Raw genomic sequence first — 7,284 nt, forward strand, 5'->3', positions numbered from 1 at the left:
ATTCAATGTGAGAGATGTTCAGCTCTTCCTTTCACTTGGACACTCAGAGGTCATTGCAGGGTTATTAATTGGTCTAATTTCAATATTGTGTCTCAGGGAACAGGGAGGCCTGAGGAGGAGGGAGAGATGGGGGAACAGCCAGTCAGTGGAGCAGTCAGAACTCACGTGACACCAGGTAAGTTTGTCGCCTTATATAGGTACAATCAGGGCGCCCCAAACAGTACAGTAGTAACATCAAAGATCACTGGTCACAGATCACTATAACCAATGTGCTAGGAATGAGAAAGTGTGGAATAGTGCAAGAATTACCAAAATGTGACACAGGGACGTGAACTGAGCAAACGCTGTTGGAAATACAGTGTGATAGACTTGGTGGAAGCCATAAACCTTCAGTTTGTTAAAAAAAAAAAGCAGTATCTGTGAAGCATAATAAGGGAACGCGCAGTAAAATGAGATATGCCTGTGCCGTATTTTGTTTATCCATTTGTCTGCTGATGGGCACTTGGGTTGTGTCCACCTTTCGACTGTTTGCGTAATGCTGCAGCGAATACTGGTACAATGGTGTCTGTCTGCCTCTCTGCTCTCACGACGGGGGGTATCCTCAAAAGTGAAATTGCTGTATCACATGGTAGTCCTGTGTTTACCTGTTGGTGGAACTGCCAAACTGTTTTCCACAACAGCTGCACAATTTTACATTTCCACCAGCGTCCCTGCACGAGGATTCCCATTTCTCCATGTCCTGCCAACACTGCTTATTTTCTGTGTTTTTATCAAGCCATCTTTATGGGTGTGAAGTTGTATCTCATGGTGCTTTTGATGTGTATTTCCCTGATGACCAGTGATGTTGAGCATCTTTTCGTGTGCTTATGGGCCATTTGCATATCTCCTTTGGAGAAATGTCTATTCAAGTCTTTTATCTACTTTTGAAATTGGGTTGTTTGCTTCTTCTTGTTGAGTTCCAGGAGCTCTTTATATATTCTGGATGTTAATCCCTTATCAGACAGGTGATTTGCAAATATTCACTCCATTCTGGGTTGTCTTTTCACTCTGTTGATAGTGTCTCTTGATGTTTAAGAGTTAAATTTTTATCAAGTGTTTCTTTTATTGCATGTGCTTTTGATACCATACCTAAGACATCATTACCAAATTCATGGTCATGAAGATTTTCCCCTATGTTTTCTTCTAAGAGTTTTATTGTTTTCTCTCTGCAGTTTAGGTCAATCCATTTTGAATTAATTTCTGGATATGGTGTGAGGTAAGGGTCCAACTTCATGCTTTTGCCTGTGGATTTCCAGTTTTCCCAACCATTTGTTGAATATTGTGATTGTCATTTGGAAACATTATTACAAGTATGATTTTCAAAACACAAAGATTCATGAATATTATACTCATCGTATTTTAGAAATCTTTGGTGTTTTTCATGAGTAGCTTTTATTGTAAGGATTTTAAGTTGTTCCTATTGGAGTTTTGTCAGCTGCTACTTTCCCACCAACAATGCACATTTAATATTCTTAGAACATACTAGCCTAAAAAGGCTCAAAAAAGAGGACTCTCGGTCATACAGTTTATTACAGTTTTTAATTGAAGGCATATTTGTAGCTCAGCTTTGTAGAATAAATGGTTTTATGCAAACAGTTACTCTTGGACGGCTGGGGGAAGAGTCCCGGGAGCAGGAAGAGTGGGTGCAAGGGCCCCGGAGCACTTGTTTGGGGTGAGTTTGAAGATAGCAGGGAGTGTGTAGGTACAAGCACGGGGCCGACTTCATGGTTTGCTCTGGGTGATGGCGGACTGTTGGAGAGTTGGGGGCGGGGGCAATATCGGATTCTCCTTTCAAAATGTAAAGAAAATAGATGTTGTTTTTAGCATCAGAAGGTGGCCACGGTCTCTGACTGAGCCTAGTGGCCGCCTGCCAGCCCTCCCACTGTAAGCCACCAGAGTTCACAACCCAGACCAGTGAGGCACAGGCCTCCCCAGGTGGAAGCCTTGGTGTCCCAGGCCGGGGCCTGGACCTCCCACGACGCTGCACCTGACTCACTGCCACGCACGTGTGTCCTGCAGAGCCAGGGGAGGCGGAGGAGAGCCCTCTCAGCGCCAGCCCTGCTCTCAGTCACCTGCACCATCAGCCCCTCAGCCGTCCTGGGTCCGCTCCCTCCTGGCCTGCAGACCTGAGGTCAGCGATTCTCAGCGATGGCGGCGTCCTAGAGCGCTGAGCCAATCCGGTAAGCTGCTCTCCACAGACATGCATGGAAGCACGTGCGTGTCGTCTTCTGCACAATTTCTGGCATCTGTGGGGTCCCCGCCAGTGGCTGGTAAGGGACCCCTTGCCCTGGGTGTGAGAATCACGTGACCTGCGGTAGGGTCAGGCCCGTGACGAGGCGCTCCAGCACGACAGGAATTTGATAGTACCGTGACTTCTGTGAGACACGAAGGCCTCCTGCAGGCACGTTGGTCCTGTAGCTGGACGCAAGGCATTGGTGGCAGTCAGGGCTTGTGTCCACATTGCTCCAGCTCAGTCCTCACACTTGCTGGCTGGAGGGAGGGGACGAGCCAGGGTTGTTGGGCTGCCTGCCTGAGTGGCAGAGCTGTGATCACAGCCTGATATCACCTCCATCCCCCGGGTGTGCATTAACCCTCATCTGTGCTCACTCCTTCTCCAGACCGGGGTCTGGTCCTGCTCTCGGGCTTTCGCAGTTCTGGTGACCAGTGGTTTCAGTCCTTCTGGCCCCCTCTGGCCAGCATGCTCTGGGCACCACCAGTAGGCCCCCGAGGGCATGGAGGGAGGCAGGGAAGCAGATGTCCACCAGCTACCCCTTCTGCCCACCCACCAAGTGCCGTTTGGACGGACCATATGGATACATGACAGGCTCCTGTAGCTGCCGGATCACATGGTAACTCGTGGATAACACGGAGGGAGAGACCTGGATTCATCATCAGTATTAAAAACTCTGATTTTTAAAAGATTCTGTTCAGTATCTGCAGGTCAGTTTACAAAATTATTTCCTTCTGTCTCAGGGAACTGATTATTCTTGGGGTCACTGCAATCTGTCTTACCTTTGTCTGGGAAAATGGAGTACTTCTCTGTGTCATTCTTTGTTTGAGATCCCCTAGAGCTGAGGCAAATGGGCCAGGAGCAGACAGACATTCCTACCTGCTCTCGGCCAGCAAGCCAGCTCCTGGAGGCCAGGCTCGGGCTGGGTTAGGACTGACCGGGCAGGGCGGTGGGGGCACAGGGAGAGGCAGTCCCATGCGGAGGGGCTGGCACGTTTGCTCCTCTTTCCCATCTTTCACTAGATGCCCATGGAGACGAGAGGAAAGATAGCAGCAACTTGGTAGGTACCACTTAGGGCAGAGCAGAGCAAGGCCATCCTGTTGGCACAGAACTCACAAAATGTGCATTTTCCGGAGACCGGAAACTCATCTCTTAAGCATCCAAGCTGCTTTTATGAGGTGAACCGTTTTCATGGCAATCTTTATAAACACATCGCACACTGGCTGCCTTTGTGCGTTGTACTTTGCACGTTGCACTCCGCTTGATGAATCAGTGTTTCCCCCGCCTGCCTCCCAGCCAGGGGGAATCTTAGAGCCGCACTGTAGCATTTAAACATCCTTCCTCCAGCTATGAGAGTAGGAGGCTGTTCTCACATTGAGATGAGTTTCTCGCCTACGTGTACCCCCAGCTTATGGGGGTGGGGGCAGGGGCACATATGGTGGCCCGGAACCCTGTTGGTCAGAGGTGGTTTCTGCTTGGTTCTGGCTGGGTACAGGGGGTGGCGGGGCCTTCTGCCCCCACTGAGCTGTGATCTCGCCAGGATTGCAGCCTGGGTGTGTGGGAGCAAGACCCCGGGGTTCTCTCCTCAGGTCCTCCTGGTCTGCAAGAAGGTGCCTTTGAGAAGCATTGCCTTGCTCTGTCTGCCTCTGGCGGAGCCCCTCCCCAGTGGTTGTGCTGGAAGGTTTGCCCTTGGGTGAAAGAGGCAACACCGCCTGGGCTGGCACCCCCGCCCCCACTGGTGAGGCCCAGCACCTTGCCTCTGTTCCATCTCGAATCTATCAGAGTCCAGGCTCCCAGGGAGTGAGGAGGAAGAGGTCTTTCCAGGGCGGTGGCTGAGGTCCTGGGCTCCTGGGCTCTTCATGCTCTGAGCTTTACCCTCCCCTGGAGCACGCGAGCTCCTGCGTGGCGGGGGATGCCTCCAGCTAGTGCCACAACTGCCACTTTCCTGTGGCACCTGCTCCTGCAGCTGAGCTGCCCCGTGCCTCCCCCCCCCCATGTACACACCAGGGCCTTCCCACAAGCCCTGCCCTCACACCAAACACTTGGTACCTGACTAGGGTGTGGACATAGTTCAAGCCTTTATAATGACGTCCCTGACGTCAGTGAGTGTCTCTGGCCACAGATCTTGTGTGCATGCGTCCATTCATGTGTGTGTGTGTGTGTGTGTGTGTGTGTGCAGGCGTGTGTGAGCGGGCGTGTGTGTGTGGGGGGTCTGTCGTACCCTCCTTCACTGCTGAGACTGTGTCTTGGCTTTTGTCCAGCCAGTTACCCTGTTATGTCTGTTCTCCAAGCCTGTGAAACCCTGGTGGGAATTTGGCTACAAGTAAGAAAACCCAAGCCTCCTGGTGTAGACTTCTTTCTAGGATTGCAAGGGAAGCACATAAAAGAATATAAATCCCGAAGGAGCAGCAACCTGGGAGATTGTCCTCCAGGGCATGGTCTCGGCCACATTGTCAAGCAACAGCAAGGAGGAGAGGGCTGGCTGTGTCACTGAGGACCCCTTATGAGGCTGGCCTGGTGCTGCCTTTCCTGACCTGTGTTTTGACAGGAGAGACTGGTCACAAGGGGGTCACTGCCTCATGTTGTATTCCAGCATTTTGTGCACAGAACTAAGGAAGTCCATAGTAAGGTTTTCCTGGGCACACATGGCCCCCCACTGAGGGGGCTGGACTAGGTTTGGAGTGGGGATGTCTCCTCTCCCCCTCATTTTGAGTCCCCGTGTTGGATGGAGTCTGGGGTTTGTGTGGGTACAGGACTCCCAAAGACACTGAAGGTATTTACATCCCACGTTTCTGGGGACGTGTATCTATTTATTTTTGGCTGTAGACCAAGTGTACTTGGGGTCCGACATTTGGTTAGGCCTAAGGAGATGGTGACAGGTGACAGAGGCCGTCTCTGAGCCCGGCAGGACAAACCTGAAACTCCCCTCATCCAGGGCCAGCTTGATCAGGCTGGCATTTGCTCTTAAAACCACCAACGGGGGGGGGGGGCGCCTGGGGGGCACAGCAGTTAAGCTTCTGCCTTCGGCTCAGGGCGTGATCCCGGAGTTATGGGATCGAGCCCCACATCAGGCTCCTCTGCTATGAGCCTGCCTCTTCCTCTCCCACTCCCCCGGCTTGTGTTCCCTCTCTCTCTGGTTGTCTCTATCTCTGTCGAATAAATAAATAAAATCTTAAAAAAAATAAAAAAATAAAAAAAAAATAAAACCACCAACAGGGGCGCCTGGGGGGCTCCATCCGTTGAGTGTCTGACTCTTGGTTTCGGTTCAGGTCATGATGTCAGGGTCGTGGGATTGAGCCCCGTGTCGGGCTCCACACTCAGCACACAGTCTGCTTCAGATTCTTTCTCCCTCCCCTTCTGCCCCTCCCTGCTTGCACTTGTGCGTGTCCACTCTCTCCCTCTCTCAAATAAATAAATGAAAATCTTTAAAACACAAAAAACCAGCAACAGAATGCCTGGGAACCTGAGGCAGAGCCCTCCCTGCTGCCCCCTCTGCTCCCTACTGTCCTATGACCTTATCTCGTTTTCTCTGCTGTGCTGGAAAAAAAATCCCAGTCCTGGAAATTGCCAGGAGAGAAGCCTTATCTTTAGGCCAGCGCCCAGGCTTTGGGTCAAGAGTCCCTGTCGTGGGGGCCCAGATGCCTGCTGACCAGCTCCCTCCCCCATGCGCCCATCCAGACCGGGCACTGCCTTGTACCCTGTTGACGTCATCAGCACGAGAGACTCCCGGCAAGGAACAAAACTGCCTGTACTCTGGGACTCCTGATGCTATCATCTGGTAGGAAACCCTGACTGAGCTCTGGGCAGGTGAAAAGCCTTCCTGTTTGTTGAGCAATTAGTCACACGGATTCTGGGCCAAGACACATCATCTGCACCGATGTTAATCCCCAGGCCAGAGACGACAGGCTGGCTGCAGCCCACGGGGCTGGCACAGCAGCACTGCAGGCGGCCGGATGGCTTCGCTGTCCCACTCATTCGCAGCTCCTGCCCTTCTCTGCACGTGCTTCCTCTTTTCCAAGTCCTTCTGGAACATTGTGCTCTGGGCTACGCTTTGCCCTGCTCAGGAGAGGCAGCCTTTGCCTTCAACAGAAGGAAGCTGTGTCCCTGTGCTGGGAGGGCTCAGGGCTGCTGCTCCAGCTGGGGGTGGAGGCAGGGGAGGCTCCCGGACTTTCCTCTTCCAGAACAGACCGTGCTTCGGGGTTCCCAAGGACTGAAGGATGTGCACACCAAGAACGCCCCCCAGATTTCATCCTGTTTCTGTTGTTTACAGATCTGCAGGCAGTATCTTGCCAGGGCTGGAGATCACATTACCCAGGGCAGCAGTCTGCGAACAGGTACTGTACCAACAGCAGGCCTGTCTTGTGGCCCCAGACCTGCCACTGGCCGGTCAGCTCACTGCGGGCAGGCAGCCCTCCCTTCTCAGGCAGGAACCGGAAAGCCCATGCCACGCTGAGGCGTGTCCCGCAAAGCCGAGGAAGGCAGGGAGAATGGCGTTCTGGGGAGGTACTGCAAGGCAGAGGAGGAGAGCGTGTTCCCACAGTGACAGGCCTCCATGGGCCCTCATCCTTCTGCGATCCCACCGTGGTTCAGCCTTAGAATATGGTCAGCTGCTGGAGCCATGCAGGCAGGAAGGGGCAGGGCCACATAGAAAAACCCCAAGGTGCAGGTTCCAACCCAAATCAGCTTTCGCTTTTGACTTTGGATCATGTCCCATGGTTTTGGGCCCTGGTATTCATTTTTTCCTGATTGCATTTAGTTTGGGCTCCTGTTAAAATCTGCATTTCCTGAGCATACTTCCAGCACATGAGATGGGAGGTAGGGACACAGATGTTTCTGCAGACGTGGCCTAGCAGAGGCAGGTCACGCTGCCGGGATGAGCCTGTCCTGATGCAGGTCCCCAGGAGGCTGGCCGGGGTGGCCCAGCCCCCCCGCTTCACACCGCTGGCAATACCGCTGGCCCTCAGTGGCTCTGGAGGGAGGATGTCCCGAGGGAAGCCGGGGATGGGACGGGACGC

The sequence above is a fragment of the Ailuropoda melanoleuca genome, chromosome 1 (assembly GCF_002007445.2).
Source record: "Ailuropoda melanoleuca isolate Jingjing chromosome 1, ASM200744v2, whole genome shotgun sequence".
Lineage (NCBI taxonomy): Eukaryota > Metazoa > Chordata > Mammalia > Carnivora > Ursidae > Ailuropoda > Ailuropoda melanoleuca.